Below are 20,232 nucleotides of genomic sequence, written 5' to 3'. Positions count from 1 at the left end.
CTGAAAACAAAAAGTAAAAATTCCCTCATTCAGTCACGGCAAACCAAGGGTCCGATCAATATAAATCTTTGAGTAAAAGCACTTTCCACAAGATGGAGATATAACTGGAAAAGGAGGCCAAAAGAGAAAGCGCTGGATTTATCCAGCACTTTATCACATCTTTCACCAAAGTCTCAGACCACTTTATTTGCCATAAATTACTTTGAAACGCAACAACTGTTGTTATGTTGGAAAGTGTGTCAGCCATTTTGTGCACAGCATGAGCTAGCAACAACAATGAGATGAGAGTCCAGTTAATCTGCCTTTGGCGGTGCTGGTTGAGAGAGGAATATAGGGCGAGAGATACAGGGGGGATGCGAGGGAAAACTTTTTTTTAAGCAGCCAGTGGTGAGGACCCGGAACTCGCTGCCGACGGAAGTGGTAGAAGCGGAGACACTCAGGCCTAGAAATTGGGTTTTGGCTTAGCCAGGGCTTTAGCGCCGGAAGTTAGTGCCGGCGCTAAGTCCCCTGCGCGCGCCAAAAATTCAGTGGCGCCGCGCCCAAACGGCTGCCGGCGCTACTGAAGGGTCTTTGCGGCGGTACAGCAGCGCTAACTGCCGTTTCGCGCCGCAATTCCGGCGCTGCGGCACCCGATGCGGTGCGGCAGGCTGGGGACGTGCAGGCCTCCTCCTCCCGTTAAGGAGGAGCTGCCTGCACCCGGCCGCGGCCCGCGCAAATCAGCTTAAAAATGAGCCCGGCACCTCGGACAAGTGCCGGGCTTGCATCTGTTCCGGGGGGGGGGGGGAAGAAGTCCGGGGAGGGAGCTGCGGGCAGGCGGCCGGCGGGAAAGTGGCCGGCAGCCGCGGGGCCTTTAATGCGCCGGCGCAAACTGGAGTAAGGCACCTCTGCCAGAACGTTGCTTGCGGCTGCCACGGGCGAGGCGGCCGCAACTCAATTTCGGAGTTCGGGCGGGTTACCACGGCAACCGGGACGCTGCGCACACCGATGACGTCATCGGTGCCGGCGCAGCGCTACCGGTGCAACGCCGATTTAGGGCCCCAGGGAATTTTTAAACTGGCCATAACTCTGGCGCTAGTCCCTCTAGCGCCTCAAAAGCGGCGCTAAGGCTAGTGAATTTCTAGGCCACAATGTTTTCAAGGGGAGACTGGATAGGCACTTGAGGGAAATAAACTTGCAGGACTACGGGGATAGAGTGGGGGAATGGGACTGACTGGATTGCTCTACAAAGAGCCGGCACAGACTCGATGGGCCGAATGGCCTCCTTCTGTGCCATTATGACTCTATGGGGTAAAAATTGGGTAGTGCTCCGAAAAAGTTAGCGCCCCCGCAGCCGGTTTTCCCAGGTAGTGCCCTGAGAGGGAGGAGGGGCGCTACTGGAAGCACCCCACGTCCCTCTTGGGGCACTGCGAGCCAATATTGCGGCGCGATGCACCGTGCTACTGCAGGCCTTCCTCCCATTATTAAAGGGGAGGGGCCTGGTGCAGCGCGCCCCGGCGCCCAGCTGGGCCATCAGGGATAGGGAGTGCCGGCAAACGAGTCCGGCACTCAAGAGGAGTACCGGGCTCACGGAGAGCATCCGGCACCCCGCAGGGGGGGACGGGGGGTGGCTTCACGGGGGCCAGGGACAGCAGCGAGGGCAGGTGCTGGCAGGCGGCCAGCAACAAAAATGGCCGCCCGCCACCTCCCCTTTAACTAGCGCCGCCCCAGCCGAAGGTAGGCGCCCCTGACCCCGGCGGACATCGTGTCTGGCGGTAAGTCGGGATGCGCCACCCAATATTACAGCTGGAGTGTGAGTGGGGTGCTCTTAGGGTGCAAATCAACCGAATTTAGCCCATAATGACTTTATGACTCTAGGGTACTGGGAGAACCCTCTTACCTTTCTTCAAATAGTGCCATGGGATCCTTAGCTTCCACCTGTACAGGCAGGTGAGGGCTACCTCCTACAGTGCAGCACTTCCTCAAAGCTGCAGCATCGACCTCATTGCATGTGAAGCGCTTTAGGACAACCTGAGGCCGTGATCGGCACTATATAAATACGAGTCTTTCTTCTCAAATAGTGTCTGGTCCGGTGGGCAGTTAAAGCCGCCCAGGTTTCTTACCTGCCCTTGAGCTGCTCGGACCCCACCGGCCCCTGAGCTGGCCGCCCAAAGCCGGCGGGGTCCTTCTTCAAACATGCCGATCGGGGGTCTGATGACGTTATCGAGCCCCGACTGCAATTTTAACTCCTGCGTGAGCAGGGGAAGCCGCAGCGGATTACACACGCCCGAACGGGGGGCGGAGGGGAGGGGGTTTCACCGCGCTTCCGGCCGAATGGGGGGGGGCAGCTCCGAGGAATCTCCCTGCCCAGGAGAGCTGAAAGATGGAGGCACTCAAAGGAGAGAGGCGGAGACAAAATAACAAAACGGAATTGGGGGAAAATTCAACCATAGGACCGAAAGCGACTGAATCGGAACTGCACAACAGGTCCCTCACTGTGAACTGGCCGGATTCTGCCGGTAAATAAACAACTGTGTGGCTTGTTTATTGATTTCCTAGTTTGATATTTTTACAATTGCATTGAAAGTTGGTAGAAAGCAAGCTGTATCAGTCCAGTGTTGGTAGAAGTGAGCACCCTAAACATAGCAGCCTGGAGTTTCCGCTCGGCTGCGTTAGTTCTTTGGCGCAATTTGCCCACAAGCAGTCAAACCGGCGCGAAAAGAATTTTGAGCGCAAATGTCGCCCGGCGCAAATCGAGTTTCCGCGACCTTTTGCGCGGGTTTAAAAAAATATCGTGCTAGAGCCGGCCCCGCCCACAAAACTTGACATGTCCCCCCTGATCGAATTAATCACCGCGGCGAGTTTCCGCTCATTGCGCCCTTTTACGGGCCTTCGAGGAGACTCTTAATATTAAACTGCTTTTTAGATGCAAGGACACGGATAGGCTTTTAAAAGCTTTTAAATATAATTTGTTTTAATTTCTAAGAAACTGACTAGTGTACAACAATGTAACTAGTAAATGGTTCTCTTTTGTTTTTTAAAGTCATTTTCAATTGTTTAAAATTGGGTTACTCGCAGACGGTGGACTGGACACTCTGATTAAAATGCTTATTTTTTGCGATGAGCCCATTTTCAGCTGTGTTAATCAAACTGCGCCAGGTTATATGTCAAGGAATATTTTTAATGCAATTTTTTTTTTAAATTTTGTCCGGAAACGCTGTCCGAATGTGCTGGCTCTGGTGACAATTTTACGTGCGGTGATTATGCGAATGAGTTTGAGCAAAAGGATTCATGAGCCGGAGTTTGAGAGCTGGTTTGCGCCGGGGATCGGCGACTGGGCCCAAAGCGGAAACGCTTGGCCAGTTTCTCTATTTCTAGGCTGAAAGGTCCCCCCGAGCTGTTTTCACCTCGCTCTCCGACCGCTGGAGGTGATTAACGGCGAGTGAAATACTGAACGCATTGATGGCCGAGAGGGGCGGTACGCCTACTTGCTAAGTGGTGTGTGTTCACTCAAGTATCGTGGTAATGTGCTCCTTCATAATAGCTGTCAATTCACCCAATTGATTCTGTGGCATTCCCTATAATCTGAAGGTTTTTTTTTAAACTCTGCGCGGTAAGCACTATAATACAATCAAAACAGATGCTTCTTAAACACTTCAGTATAAAGCGAGGGTCAAACCCTCCATTTGTACATATTTTAATTGCAGTAGGTGCGATGTAGTCTATGTTATCGTTTAAATATTACTTCCTCACAGATAAGTAGAAGCGAGTACAGTGGCTCAGACCTACTTTTACTGTAGACTTTGCAAACACGGGCTCCCCTTTTCTATTTGGCTTTCATTGAATTCCAATAAGAGAGATTGGTGACACTTCCACTTAATTTCAGGATTATATTTTTGCATTAGCTGAAACCTTTTATTTTCGCTTAGAGGAATGACTTGGCAATTAAAGCAGTGCTTCCTGCAAACTTCAGAGCCCCAGCGTTTACAAGGAGGCGGGGAGAGAGAGCGAGGGAGCGTGTTTGCGGGGCGTCGGGGTGGGATAACCCAGAAATCCCAGAACGATTCCGGGAAAGCGGAGGCCCTGCCGAATTTTAACGACTGGACCTCGATCATTCTTTTACTCTGTTTCCCGCCTAGCAGCCGACCATCTACAAGATGCACTGCAGCAACTCGCCAAGGCTTCTTTGGCAGCACCTCCCAAACCCGCGCCCTCTACCCCCTAGAAGGGCAAGGGCAGCAGGCGCATGGGAACACCACCACCTCCAAGTTCCCCTCCAAGTCACACACCATCCTGACTTGGAAACATGTCGCCGATCCTTCATCGTCGCTGGGTCAAAATCCTGGAACTCCCTCCTTAACAGCACTGTGGGAGTACCTTCACCACACATAAGAACATAAGAAATAGGAGCAGGAGTCGGCCATACGGCCCCTCGAGCCGGCTCCACCATTCAATAAGATCATGGCTGATCATCGACCTCAACTCCACTTTCCCGCCCGATCTCCATATCCCTTGATTCCCCTAGAGTCCAAAAATCTATCGATCTCAGCCTTGAATATACTCAACGATTCAGCATCCACAGCCCTTTAGGGTAGAGAATTCCAAAGATTCACAACCCTCTGAGTGAAGAAATTCCTCCTTATGTCAGTCTTAAATGGCCGACCCCTTATCCTGAGGCTATGTCCCCTAGTTCTAGACACTCCAGCCAGGAGAAACAACCTCTCAGCATCTACCCTGTCAATCCCCTTCAGAATCTTGTATGTTTCAATGAGATCACCTCTCATTCTTCTAAACTCCAGAGAGTAGAGGCCCATTCTACACAATCTCTCATCATAGGACAACCCTCTCATCATAGACTCAATATGGACTGCAACGGTTCAAGAAGGCGGCTCACCACCACCTTCTCAAGGGCAGTTAGAGATGGGCAATAAATGCCGGCCTTGCCAGCGACACCCACATCCCATGAACAAATTTTTTAAAAGATTGACAGGCAGGAAAGGCAGCAGTAGAAGGCTGCAACCAGGAATGATCAGGGGTTGGTTGAGGGCATGGGGGGATTGGACCGGCAATCAGGGGGTAGTGGGGGACCGGCTTGGGATCGCAGGTTCAGACCGAGTGGGGGGTTGGCCGATCACAGCAGAAGGTTTGTTTGAGGGGCCGGGGTGGGGGGAGGACTCCTGCTCCTCCTGGCCCACAAGCAGTGCCGTAAAAAGCACTTACCTGCTGGATCCAGCTGCTCCCGCTTCCTTTTACCTGCCAGGTTTCCCGAGCCCTGGGAAACCCGACCCCTGGGAAACCCGACCTGCAGCCGCTGAATTTAAATCCGGCTCCCAGCTGCACTGTGGGAGCCGGATTTAAATATCATGGTGGGAGGTGTCCCGCCTCTCGAGATCGGGACACAGACACGCCGCACAACCACACCGCCGTAAGAATGGCGGCAGGCATGTACACAGCAGTGTTGGAGTCAAGGGAGTTACCTGCCTTTGGGAGGGGAGGATTGAAATTTGCCCCCATATTTCCGGGAGCCCCATCAAAATCACTGGGTGTTCTGGGCAAATGACCATGGCTTCTTACATACAGAACATTTCAGATGAAGCTTGTGGAAGGTGCAACTTGTTGTTGATGCTGCTGTGCTCAGCCTTCAGGAGTTTTATGATCTCGTGCTGCCACACAGATCTCAGCAACAACATTAACTTACATTCGTATAGCGCCCTTAACATAATAAAATGTTCCAAGGAACTTCATAGGAGCGTTATCAAAAAAACAAAATTTGACACCGAGCCACTTAAGGAGATATTTTAGCAGATGACCAAAAGCTTGGTAGGTTTTAAGGAGCATCATAAAGGAGAGAGAGGCGGAAAGGTTTAAAGAGGGAATTCCAGAACTTGGGGCCTAGGCAGCTGAAGGCACGGCCGCCAAAGGTGGAGTGATTAAAATCGGGGATGCGCAAGAGGCCAGAATTGGTGGAGCGCAGATATCTCATCGGGGTTGTGGGGCTGGAGGAGATTACAGAGATAGGGAGGGGCGAGGCCATGGAGGGATTTGAAAAACATCATACTCTCAGAATCACGGATCTAACAGAGGCATTGCTTAACCGGGAGCCAATGTCGGTCAGCGAGCACAGGGGGTGATGGGTGAACGGGACTTGGTGCGAGCTAGGACACGGGTGGGTGAGTTTTGAATGACCTCACATTTATGGAGTTTATCTCTGTTCACTGTAATGATATCAGCAAATAGAGATGGTATTTGCCTGTTCGATTATGATGCCTTAGCAGCATGATTGCAGGTATTGATTGCTTGTGCCTGACCAGCAGAGGTCATGTGACCGAGACAAGCAAGGCAGTGGAGTTTAGTTTCAGTTTCGTTCTAGATGCATCACTAGCATAATGGTGTCTCCTGAATGCTGTATAAAGAGTTGAACAGACTATAGATTAAAACTCATTCTCTTTCATAAATGTCTCATCATTGAACCCACAAAGAAATCAATACATGGTGTCAGAAGTGATTGAAAGAGATGAAGAGAAAACATCTGAAGTTAAATCAGCTCTCCACAAATTAGCAAGCCAAAAGTGAACATCGTTGCTTACCATTGGAGAATAGCTAACGAAGTGAAAAATGGAAGGTTTACACCCACCGGCGACGCTTCAGTTGACAGGTAATGTGGCTGAAAATTGGAGAAGGTTCAAACAACGTGTGGGGTTGTATTTATCAGCAATCTGAGCTGACGAGAAAAGTGATAATAAGAAATCGTCACTGTTCTTACATGTCGTGGGTGATGAAGCGCTGGAGGTGTATAATAACTTCACATTTGCTGCTAATGGAGACAAAATGAAGCTAGATAAAATAATGGAACAGTTTGAGGCCTACTGCATACCTAAACGTAATGTGACATTTGAGAGGCACAGATTTTTCACGTGTACAGAAAACGGGTGAGACTATTGATCAGTATGTGACTGAACTGAGAAACAGAAGCAAATCGTGTGAATTTGGGGGACTGACAGACTCGCTGATAAAAGACAGACTGGTGTGTGGTATCCCGAATAATGGTCTAAGGGAAAGACTGCTAAGAGAGCAAGATCTAGACCTGGGAAAAGCCATAGCACTGTGTAGGGCTACAGAGACTGTGAAGTTGCAGGCAAAGGAGCTGTTCAGTGACAAAAGCTGCAACGTGGATGCAGTGAGAAAGAACGGATACAAACCGTTTAACAAAAAGAGCGCCAATGTGAAAAAAGAGGCGTGGCCAGCGAACGAAAATGAAAGGGACAATCGAAAGTCATGTAGTCGATGCGGTACACAGCATCCACCAAAAAAGTGTCCCGCATATGGTAAAAAATGCAATAGTTGCAACAAAAACAACCATTATGACCGTTGCTGCAAGAACCAAGTGCAACAAAGCAAGGTCCATGCAGTAGATGAAAGCGACATAGAGGAGTTTTATGTAGATGTTGTGTCTGAAAACAAAAAAGAAGAAAGAGACTGGATGTTGACACTAAAAGTGAATGACATACACATTCCATTTAAATTGGATACTGGAGCACAAGTTAATGTGATATCAGAGATTGATTTTAAGAAAATTAGACCCAGACCAAAGATACAGGGAATAAAAGTGAAAGTGACAGGATACACAGGTGCTGATATACCAGTGAAAGGAAGATGCATTGTCAAAGTAACACACAAGGACAGAGAGCACACGCTAGCATTAATTGTGGTGCCAAAGGATGTGCAAGCCATACTAGGTTTAAAAGCCTGTGAGAGACTGAACCTGGTAAAGAGAGTCCTCGTTGTGGAAAGCGAAGGAGAGACAGTCTATGATGAACTGAATGTTGCGTACACACCGGGTAAGCTGATGTATACAGCAGACACGTTGTCCAGAGCTGTTGACCCAGGAGAGCCCGCAAACAGTGAAAAGACTGAAGTACAAGGCAAAAGACAGTGGAACTGATTTCTACCAAAGCATGCTTGTATACCGCACAACGCCGCTCGAGTGTGGTAAGTCACCAGCCCAACTCCTGATGGGACGTCAGCTAAGGTCAAACCTACCCATCCCGGAGAACCTCCTGAAAACAAAAGAGGGGGAGAAAGTGAGGAAGTTCAAAGAACAACAGAAAGAAAATCAAAAGTACTACTATGACAGAGGAACACAAAGCCTACCTGAACTCCACACTGGTGACCAAGTAAGGTTGAAAGACAAAACAAACACATGGACTCAGAAGGGAACTGTCCTGAGTGAAGTTCAACCAAGATCATACACCATTCAGACAGATGAGGGTGCTGTTCTGAGAAGAAATCGTCGAGATCTTCTCATGGGACCAGCCACAGCAGGTCAAGAGACTGATACTGTTGAACAACCTGATCACACAGCTGAGAACCAATCATCTGAGGCAACAACTCAGATTCAAGGACAATCAATCAGAAAATCCTCAAGGCACGTGAAGCTTCCTGAGAGACTCATTGAGCAAATTTAAGGACTATTGTTATAGAAGGAAGTAATGTTATCTTATTCTTTCTTCAAGTTCTAGTGTATTGACATATTTCATGTGAACACACAAAGCAAGGTTAAAAAACCTTGATCATGATAATGATAATGTAAGTTCATTAAGTGTTACAGTTAAAATGCAGATTAATACAAAGAAAACATGTTGTTAGTTAAAAGTAAAATACTTTTGTTTTAAGGAAAGGAGATGTAATGATATCAGCAAATAGAGATGGTATTTGCCTGTTCGATTATGATGCCTTAGCAGCATGATTGCAGGTATTGATTGCTTGTGCCTGACCAGCAGAGGTCATGTGACCGAGACAAGCAAGGCAGTGGAGTTTAGTTTCAGTTTCGTTCTAGATGCATCACTAGCATAATGGTGTCTCCTGAATGCTGTATAAAGAGTTGAACAGACTTTAGATTAAAACTCATTCTCTTTCATAAATGTCTCACCATTGAACCCACAAAGAAATCAATACATTCACCTCTGGCAAAGTTGAAACGAGGAATGTCCTTGTTGAGTCCACAGTTGGCTCAGTAGGTAGAGGCACCGTGCGACAGTAACCAACAGTGCTGGTTTACTCGTTGGAATGAGCTGAATTATCTGATCTCAGCTGGAACGCTGGTGCAGCAGCTATGACTGAGTTCAGCAGCCGGGAAGTTCCAGCCAACGTGGTCATGGTGTCGGGGGATGGGCTGTTCCGTCCTTCCACCCCACGTCCCCCCGCCCCCCCCTCTTTTTTTGCCAGTTGGAGGCCCGAACCAAATTCGGGTTTGGGCCTCCGCTTAATGCCGCTGGTGAGTCGCGAGCGGCCCCGCTACGGTACGTCAGTGGTGGAACGGCAAGAAATTGGCCGGCTCTCACTGTGAGCCAACCAGCAAGGATGGTTGGGAGGGGGGGGCCAGCGACACAATCCAGTGGGAGGGGAGGGTGGATCTCGAGCAACCCGGCAGTAGGCCAGAGTTCCACTGTGAACCCACTCCACCTTCTCTGTGCCAATCAGGTGGCCATGAGGTGGCGTTCTGCCCCACTGTCTCCGGGATGGGAAGCTGGAAAATGAGCCATTGCCCAGTGAGCAGGGAAGCGTGCGGATTTGGATGTCAGGTGGAGGCAGGTTTGAGCTCAGCTGTGATGCCCCCTATGGTTGAATAGCCGTAGACACTCTGAGTCATTTTCCAATCTTCTGTTGATGGTGCAATGCTCACCTACACGGGAGAGCACACTGGGAAATGGTGCACACCCAGCCCCTGATGCCCGTTGCTGTCCGGCAAAGCTTCATGCCAGGAGCGCAGAGCAGAAAGTTCGCCCTCAGCTGTCTCAGGTCACATGTGGAGAATGTCTACTTCAACAAGATTTTTAAAATTCATTCACAGGATGTGGGCATCGGTGCCAAGGCCCAGCATTTGTTGCCCATCCCTAGTTGCCCTCGAGAAGGTGGTGGTGAGCCGCCTTCTTGAACCGCTGCAGTCCGTGTGGTGAAGGTGCTCCCACAGTGCTGTTAGGGAGGGAGTTCCAGGATTTTGACCCAGCGACGATGAAGGAACGGCCGATGTATTTCCAAGGCAGGATGGTGTGTGACTTGGAGGGGAACCTGGAGGTGGTGTTGTTCCCATGCGGCTGCTGCCCTTGTTGTGTATGTACCTTTAAGAGAGAACTGATTTTATACTGTAGTACCGGCAGTGACCACACCTGTATATAAAGCCATAGCAGGCTTCTGTACTTTCAGTTTTAAGCTTACCCTCTGTTCAGTAAATACCTGTTATTATTGTTCTCCTGCAGTCCGTGTATTATTGATACTTGGACACTACACTGCCGACGAGCAGGTTCAAACTCGCCTGCAGTACTGCATCACCTCACGGGGATCTTTCCCTGAAGAGAAGCTTCTTGGAGGTCGAAGTCAGAGCAACGGACGTCGACCGCGGGCAACCGCCCAGGGATCCATCGGAGTTCGGAGAATTGCAGGGGAGGCTGTGGAGAGCTGGGCTTGGCTCCACAGTCGAGGTGTTCCAGCAAGTCGTGCTGGTAGCAGGTAGTGCGCTGACCCTTCCGGACTGCGGCGGGCTCGAGCTCGATCGAGCGGCTCTGCAAAGGGGCCGTGCAGCGTCGTCGGGAGGAAAAGAGAGAGAGAGGGGGTGGAGCGCACAGGGCGTGGTCGGTGCTCAAGAAGCGGGCAGCGTAGAGAAAATAAAACGAGGGGAAGGAAAAGTGAGACGCGCAGAAGCCGCGGGTCGCCGCCATTACCCTGTAGAACGCTAGGAGCAGCGTGGCAGCAAGGGGGAAGAAGAAAAAGCACGGGAGGCGCCATTTTAAACCACCCAAGATGTCGAAGAGTGGCAGTATCACTGCTTTCGACAACGAGGTAGAAGACTGGACCACGTATGTGGAAAGAATTGAAGTGTACTGCAAGGCAAATGAGGTGGCCGATGGAAAGAAGGCGTCGGTATTATTAAATTTGATGGGCGCGAGAACGTACGGCCTATTGCGGAATTTAATTACCCCAGCTAAACCAATGGAGAAAAGTTTTGAAGAGATTGTTAATATATTACAGGAACACCTAAACCCTACACCGCTGCTGATAGCAGGAAGATTCAAGTTCCATAAAAGAAACCAGCACAAAGTGCCCTTTAATTAGCGCTCCCCGAGGCCCGCAGGGCCTCTGCTGCGTTCCAGTTCACAGTTCTTAACAGCGCCACGCCCACATTGGGCGGGCGCCACTGAATTTCCGGTTTGGGGCGCACAAACAGCGTTGCACGACGAAATGACGTCATAAGCTGCGCGCGCAGCTGAGCGGGCGCAAACACTTTGCGCCGGCGCTAAATGTCAACTGAAGTTGGGCGTAGGCGCAGTTCGGACTGCGCCCGGGCGCTAAGTGCCTAGCGCTGGAAATCTACCCCTCTTAAGGTGTTAACGGCTGGCGAACGCTACTGAATTTCTAGGCCAATGTTTTTAATCGTCGTGGATGCCCATTTGAAATGGCCAGAGGTCATCAAAATGTCCTCCACCACCACAGAGAAAACTATTGCAGTCCTACGGACCATCTTCACCAGGAATGGCTTGCCAGAACAGATTTGCTCCGACAATGGACCACAGTTTGTGTCCGAGGATTTCCGGAGGTTCCTGAGGAATAATGGGGTGAAACATTACACATCTGCCCCATATCATCCAGCCACAAATGGATTGGCTGAGAGGTTTGTTCAGACCTTTAAAAAGGCAATAAAGGCGATGTATAACGACGACATACCACTACAACACAAGGGCCTAGAAATTCAGTTAAGGCCCGCCAGCAGGCTAACGCCCAAAAGTTAGCGCTGCGCGCGGAGCCAGTTGCGCGCGCCAGAAATTCACTTTTAGCGCCCCAAGTCGGAACCGGGCGCTGTTCCAGGGTGTGCCCGCCTCCGCTTGGGGCGCTGAAAGTGAATTTCAGCGCTCCAGCTGCCGCTGCGCCACCCGATGCGGTGCGGCAGGCTGGGGTACTGCAGGCCTCCTCCTTCTCTTAAGGAGGAGCTGCCTGCAGCCGTGAGATCGCCGCTGGATTCTGCCGGCAAATGAGGCCGGCACCACGGAGAAGTGCCGGGCTCGCGGGAATCAGCCACCAATGCCGCGGGGGGGGTGGTGTAGGAGGCCGGGGAGGGAGGTGCGGGCAGGCGGCCGCCGAAAAAGCGGCCGACCACACCTCCACCTTAAAGCGCCCCAGTAGCGCATCAGTACGGCCCCGTTTTTCAAACACTGTTTGCGGCCGCTGCAGAAGAGGCGGCCGCAACTAAATATGGGGTTTGGGCCGGAAGCGGGGCGGTACCGGGGCACTGCGCACACCGATGACGTCATCGGTGTCGGCGCAGCGCTACCGGCTACCGCCGCCATTACCGCAGCGCTGAATATCAGCGCACCCTCTTTCACTGGCGCAGAAACCCTCTTTGGGCGAAAAGTGGGCGCAAAGCCTACTGAATTTCTAGGCCAAGGTGGATAATTTCTTGTTTGCTTACTGGAATGCGACACATGCAGTCACCAACCAAGCTCCAGCCATAATGTTCTTCAACCGAAGGCTAAGATGTCGCCTGGATTTGCTCAAACCAAACATAAGGCGAGATGTTGAGGATAAGCAATTCCAGCACATCAATGAGAAGCCAACCAGGAGCTTCAAGATAGGGCAACCAGTCTTGGCCCGCGACTACCGAACAGAAAAATGGCAGCCAGGAACGATATGCACACAGCAGGGACCACTAATGTACACAGTGGACGTTGGAGAGAGCATTGTGAGACGCCATGCTGACCAGATTCTAGAGTCACAGGAACAAGCCAAACCCATACCACGAGCATGTGCACCTGGTAATGAACCCGAAGTACAGATTGCGTCTACCTCAGAATCAGTGGTATTGGAAGCTGACGAACCAACCAATGACAATGAGCCAGAATCGACTCCGCCGCAAGAACAGGATACTCGAGAAAGGCGCTATCCTGTCAGGATCAGGAAGCCTCCTCAAAGACTGAACTTATAAATGATTATTTCAGTTGATGTATATAGTACAGAGAAAATTGTAATTGTAATTAGTTATTATTTAATTGTTAAATGAATGTTATGTACTGTTTATCTAAAAGGGGAGGAATTGTTGTGTATGTACCTTTAAGAGAGAACAGATTTTATACTGTAGTACCGGCAGTGCCCACACCTGTATATAAAGCCATAGCAGGCTTCTGTACTTTCAGTTTTAAGCTTACCCTCTCTTCAGTAAATACCTGTTATTATTGTTCTCCTGCAGTCTGTGTATTATTGATACTCGGACACTACAGTAAAGGTCGCGGGTTTGGGAGGTGCTGCCGAAGAAGCCTTGGCGAGTTTCTGTAGTGCAGATAGTGGAGAGTTAGCAACACCCTTGGAAATTCTACCATAATATGAGTCACTGACTTCAAGTGAGAAAGGGAAGCATTGTTTGCATCTAAGCCCAGCCAGAAAGGTCATCAACATTGCAACATAACTCTTCAGATGGTAATTGATGGATGACTAGGGTAGATTAGTCAGATGCATTGTTGTGTAATTTGTATAATACCACCACCACAAACAGCAACACATAAAAAAAACACGTCGACACCACATCCACATGCAAATCATCCACCTCTTCAGCATTGCTCTCTCTCTCTGCAATATGTCCTTGATCACCGTGCACCAGCTTTCTCATATCGACAGGAGTCACCACTGAAACATGGGGATCTGAGCTCTCGTAGAGTAACAGCCATTGTCATGGTTTCAGGAACACGAGCAGTAAAGGGAACAGATCAAACGTGTCAGATGCAGAAATCACACCGTGGCATGTCAGCGTACGGGCACTTCACACATTCGTCTGAAATTCCTCTCTTCGCTATTTTAACAGAGGCGTTCATTGATTTATTTGAAATGGGCTTCATAGAATCACAGAAATTTACGGCACAGAAGGAGGCCATTCAGCCCATCGTGTCTGCGCCAGCTGATAAAGAGCTCTCCAGCCTAATCCCACTTTCCAGCTCTTGGTCTGTAGCCCTGTAGGTTACGGCACTTCAAGTGCATATCCAAGTACTTTTTAAATATGATGAGGGTTTCTGTCTCTACCACCCTTTCAGGCAGTGAGTTCCAGACCCCCACCACCCTCTGGGTGAGATAAAGGGTTAGTGCCTCTGCTAAAATAACAGAGAGAGGCGTTTCAGACAAAGGTGTTGGAACAACAACTTGAATTTATATAGCACCTTTAACTTAGGAAAACGTCCCAAGGCGCTTCATAGAAGCTTCCTTCTCAGGCAGTCCCTCGGAACCGAGGATGACTTGCTTCCACATTAAAAATTAGTTCTCAGGTGACTGATGAGTCCAATGCGGGACCTACAGTCTCTGTCACAGGTGGGGCAGACGGTGGTTGAAGGGGCGGGTGGGTGGGGTGCTTGGGTTGACGTGCGCTCCTTGTGCTGCCTGCGCTTGGCTTCCGCTTGCTCCCGGCGAAGAGACTCGAGGTGTTCGGCGCCTTCCCGGATGCTTCTCCTCCACTTTGTGCGGTCTTGGGCCAGGGATTCCCAGGTGTCGGTGGGGATGTTGCACTTTTTCAAGGAGGCTTTGAGGGTGTCCTTGAAGCGTTTCCTCTACCCACCTGGGGCTCTCTTGAAGCTTCTAGAAGCTTAATCAAGAAATGGATGGCAAGCCAAAGAAAGAGATTTTAGGATGGATAACCACCTTACAAAGCATGCTATATAAGAACATAAGAAATAGGAGCAGAAATAGGCCACTTGGCCCCTCGAGCCTGCTCCGCCATTCAATAAGATCATGGCTGATCTCGGGCTCAAAGCCACTTCCCTGCCCGCTCCCCATAACCCTTCACTCCCTTATCTTGCAAAAATTTGTCTCTCTCCACCTTAAATGTATTTAATGACCCAGCCTCCACGGCTCTCTGGGGCAGAAAATTCCACGGATTTATGACCCTCTGAGAGAAGAAATTCCTCCTTATCTCAGTTCTAAAAGGGCGATCCTTTATTCTGAAACTATGCCCCCGAGTTCTAGATTTCCCCACGAGGGGAAACCTCCTCTCTGCACCTACCTTTTCGAGCCCCCTCAGAATCTTATATGTTTCAATAAGATCCCCTCTCATTCTTCTAAACTCCAATGAGTATAGTCCCAGCCTGCTCAACCTTTCCTCATAAGTCAACCCCTCATCTCTGGAATCAACCGAGTGAATCGTCTCTGAACTGCCTCCAATGCAGTTCAGAGACAATTCACGAGGTTGGGATTATGTGAACAGCAAATGCTGGAAATACTCAGCAGGTCAGTCAGGCAGCATGGGTGGAAAAACAAACACAATTTCTTTCTCCACAGAAGCTGCCTGACCTGCTGAGTATTTGCAGCATTTGCGGTTTATATTTCAGATTTCCAACATCCGCAGTATTTTGCCTTTGTATTAGGATTATGTGATATATGTTGTTCGTTGATATATGAGCAATTTCTTCAAGTCTTTCTGTGTGACCAATACTCACCGGGGCCAAATTCTCCAGATATTTATCTCTCTGTTGCTGTTGCTTTTGGTTGCAGTGGCTGGGTGGGTAGCACACAGTGGTCAGCCAGTGGCTGGGTGGGTAGCACACAGTGGTCAGCCAGTGGCTGGGTGGGTAGCACACAGTGGTCAGCCAGTGGCTGGGTGGGTAGCACACAGTGGTCAGCCAGTGGCTGGGCGGGTAGCGCACAGTGGTCAGCCAGTGGCTCAGTGAGTATCACCCAGTGGTCAGCCTATGGCTCAGTGAGTAGCACACAGTGGTCAGCCCGTGGCTGGGTGGGTAGCACACAGTGGTCAGCCCGTGGCTGGGTGGGTAGCACACAGTGGTCAGCCTGTGGCTCAGTGAGTAGCACACAGTGGTCAGCCAGTGGCTGGGTGGGTAGCGTGCTCGCGCTCTGAATCTGAAGGGTGTTGGTGTCCCACTCCAAAGGCTTGAGTACAAAAATCTAAGCTGACACTCCAGTGGAGTGCTGCACTGTCAGTAGGTGTCGTCTTTCGGATGAGACGTTAAACCGAGGCCCCGTCTGCTCTCTCAGGTGGGTGTAAACGATCCTATGGCATTATTTTGAAGAATAGCAGGGGGAGTTCTCCCCGGTGTCCTGGGGCTAATATTTATCCCTCAACCAACATCACTAAAACAGATTATTCGGTCATTATCACATTGCTGTTTGTGGGAGCTTGCTGTGCGCAAATTGGCTGCTGCGTTTCCTACATTACAGCAGTAACTACCCTCCGAAAAGTACTTCATTGGCTGTAAAGTGCTTTGGGATGTCTGGTGGCCATGAAAGGCACTGTAGAAATGCAAGTCTTGCTGTCACCCTGTTGTTGTCACCTAACATAAGGAAGTCTCAACAGCCTGCCATGTGTTTTCTGACAGTAACATTGGATCAGCAATTACAGTCAAGACTGACACCGATATTCTCTTTCCAAATTTCAACTCTTTTTTGGGAGAGCATTGTTGATGGGGAAGAGACCAATTACAGGAGACCATTATAAACCCCTGAAGGCAAGAACAGCGAGAAAAAAAGCAAGATTATGCTTCAACAAATCACCCAGGAGCGATAACAAATGACAGAAAAGATTGTTTGGACAATTCATCAAGAGCTTTATAGCATGAATGAAGAGCCTGGGCCAACTGGTGATGACAAGATGTGACAGCACGAAAGGTACATATATTATGTAAGCGAAAGATTTCTACCTTTTTTATTTGTTAAACATGTCTCAGTCATTGGAATACGTTTGAAACGTGTAGATTGCAGCAATTGCTGTTTTGCTTTTTACAATGTTTTAAAATAATATTGGCCCTGAATTGGCGGTCGGAGGCTTCCCGCGGGGAATCGCCTCCGATCCGCAAATAAAATGCCCGCCTACCTGGTGGCCCGGGAGGTGCGGAGACTCGCGGTCCTGGGCCTCTCCGGGTACCCGTGGGTAGAGGCTTGCCTATCCCAGAGGGTGCGCAGGCGGTCCGCGAGCACCCCTGGGATCACGTGGGACGGCCCAATGAATGAAAGAAGGGAATTCCCCCTTCATGCTTATGGAGATTCTGTATGTACAGAAAGCCCGTAAGCATGAATAGGAAAGCCCCCAAAAATACACCTAGACATCAAATAAATGACAAAAAATTTAATATTTAAAATGAATTAAAATGCCATTTAATTAAATATTTAAAACAAAAATTTATTTAAAAAAAAAAATGAACATGTTTTAAAGGGGCTAAAAATAACCTTACCTTATTTCGCAGGTTTTTTAATGCTTAAATGATTGAACAAAAATTCTTTTTATGTTTGTTTAAACTCTTAACGCTGGTAAAAGCAGACCCTACGCTTGCTTTTACCGGGCGACAGAATTTCACGGGCATTCGCCGGGCAAACTCCCTGCCCGCGGGGGCCCTTTTCCCGGGGATACGTTGGATCTGTCCAGAAAATACTTGACAGATCGCAAGTTCCGGGTTTTCACGCATACCCTCCGCGCGCGAAAACCTGGAAGTTGCTCGAGCCTTTAAGGGCACGTATGCACCTCGCGTGCACCTGTAGGGGCCGCAAAATACGGCCCATTATTAACACCGTTTTTACTATGTTAAAGGTGTTACATAAATGCAAGTTGTTGTTGCTGTAAAGCTTTGTCCATTTTGGAAGAAAACAATCCCACAATAAAGATTATTTATATGTGCTGCGTAACAGTTACTGGAAGATTGTTTAAGTAGGCAACAATTCAGGGGTAGCAGTATATTACTGGGCTTATTCCAAGGAAAGAAAAATCCTGTCAGCTCTGAGTCAGAAGGTTGTGGGTTCAAGTCCCACTCCAGAGACTTGAGCACAAAAATCGAGGCTGACACTCCCAGTGCAGTGCTGAGGGAGTGCTGCACTGTTGGAGATGCCGTCTTTCGGATGAAACGTTAAACCGAGGCCCTGTCTGCTCTCTCAGGTGGATGTAAGTGATCCCATGGCACTATTTCGATAGAAGAGCAGGGGAGTTACCCCCAGTGTCCTGGGGCCAATATTTATCCCTCAATCAACATCACCAAAACAGATTATCCGGTCTTTATCACATTGCTGTTTGTGGGAGCTTGCTGTGTGCAAATTGGCTGCTGCGTTTCCTACATTACAACAGTAACTACCCTCCGAAAAGTACTTCATTGGCTGTAAAGCGCTTTGGAACGTCCGGTGCTCGTGAAAGGCGCTGTAGAAATGCAAGTCTTTTTTCATTTGCAAACCCTATAGGAATTACTTAATTAGGAGAAACTTTCTAACAAGTGAAATAAGCTCAGAAACGTGTGGTTATTGGTCCGATCCCCAGTTTGTTATAATCTGTCAGTGCGTTCATGTAGAAAAGCGTGTCAGAGACGATTCTAAACTTGTAATTATTTTATTGAATTCCATGCACAGCATAGGACCGGTGGTCCCCATGGTGACAAGGCTGAAGGGTCTTTGTTGCCCCAGTGCTGTTTCTTTATTCTTGTGGCGCTGGTACAAAGAAGTATATTCAGCTTTGCCGAGTTGTAACCGCAGGATGCCTTTAACAGCTGGACCACACGACACGCAGGGCGCAAACTGTTAAGGACAGAAATTCCTCTGTGCGCTATTTTAAAACAAATTAGTTAATGGGCCCAGAGGAAGCTCTTTATTTGTAACAAGGTCACTAACCAGTTTATTTTGAGTATTTTAACGGCTTTGCTAAGCTACCAAACGGTGGAATTTGATCCACGTGCAATAACCAGTCGTTAAAAATAGCACACAAAGATCATTTCTGTTATTTTGGCTCATGTATATTTATTTTCACTGGTGAGTGGCAGCAACTATGAAAATAACCTTTGACAGATGGGTAACACGTACATGCGACCTATTGACTTCCTTTTCGAATTTTCCCCTTCTGAAGGTAGCGACTTGTGACTAGTTCCATGGATACTAATGACCCCCCTCTCCCCAGTACCTTGCCCAGTGGCCATTCTTCGTGCATAGTCCAGCCAGCGGCTGTTGGCAGGCTATTCTTCCAGAAGTTGCATCATAGCCAATGCTGATTGTGTCCCTTGCTTGTTGTTCATAAATGTACACTTTCCAGCAGCAGTCACTAGATGGTGAGTTGGAACGGAAACCCTTGCTGATTTTTGGACATCAGCATTAGCCCAGAGATGCTGAGCACAGTTGTTGTGGCTCTATCACTGTCCTGACTGAGATCACTTAGCTCAGCTTTAACTGGTGACTGAAGATCGCACCTTCCTGATCGATTCACCCGATAAATCATATTGGGCAGTGCACTTAACAATTGAGCCCATTAAGTGTGAGTGAGGCAACAACAACAACTTGTATTTATATAGTGCCTTTAACATAGTAAAACTTCCCGAGGCGTTTCACAGGAGCGATTATCAAACAAAATTTGACACCGAGCCACATAAGGAGAAATTAGGGCAGGTGACCAAAAGCCTGGTCAAAGAGGTAGGTTTTAAGGAGCGTCTTAAAAGAGGAAAGAGAGGCAGAGAAGCGGAGAGGTTTAGGGAGGGAATTCCAGAGCTTAGGGCCTCGGCAGCTGAAGGCACGGCCACCAATGGTGGAGTGATTAAAATCAGGGGGTGCTCAAGAGGCCAGAATTAGAGGAGCGCAGATATTTCGGGGGGGTTGCGGGGTTGGAGGAGATTACAGAGATAGGGAGACATAGGAACATAGGAACAGGAGGAGGCCATTCAGACCCTCAAGCCTGTTCCGGCATTCAATTAGACCATGGCTGATCTGTATCTTAACTCCGCCTTTGGTTCCATATCCCTTAATATCCTTGCCTAACAAAAACCTCAGTTTTTACATTTTCAATTGACCAACCCACCACAGCTTTTTTTAGGGGAGAGAGCAAAAACCTTCAATGTGAATTCTTGGTTTTTATTTTATTTTCCCATGAAACTTGTCGTTTTTCGGTCTCACTATCCTCTGTAAAACCCAGCATGTATTCTGCGCCCTGATGGTCATCTTCTGTGCGTGGTGGTGTCTCCAAAGTGGTAGCTTTCATTGTGCCATGCTCGCAAGTTATGCAGGACTGCCCTCAGCCACTTGCCAGAGAGATGCAAATGGGGCATAACTTAGTCTGTGACTCACAGAAAGGCTCAGTGTTTGAGTCAGTGCTGTGCATTGTGTATTGTCTGTAACCTTATTAAAGGCAGAGCTAAAAAAAAATACAAGACCAACATTGCTGTTTATAGAGCTCATGTGCGAACATGAACAGATTTCTTGTAATCGTACAAAGCAAATAATCTTCTCAGTGTCGGGAAGAAATAGAACCTGATCTATAACCAC

The sequence above is a fragment of the Somniosus microcephalus genome, chromosome 17, assembly GCF_052327205.1.
Source record: "Somniosus microcephalus isolate GS21.2 chromosome 17, FLI_Smic_1.0, whole genome shotgun sequence".
In the NCBI taxonomy this organism is placed as follows: domain Eukaryota; kingdom Metazoa; phylum Chordata; class Chondrichthyes; order Squaliformes; family Somniosidae; genus Somniosus; species Somniosus microcephalus.
The sequence above is the reverse complement of the archived record's forward strand: the minus strand, read 5'-3'. Positions refer to the sequence as shown.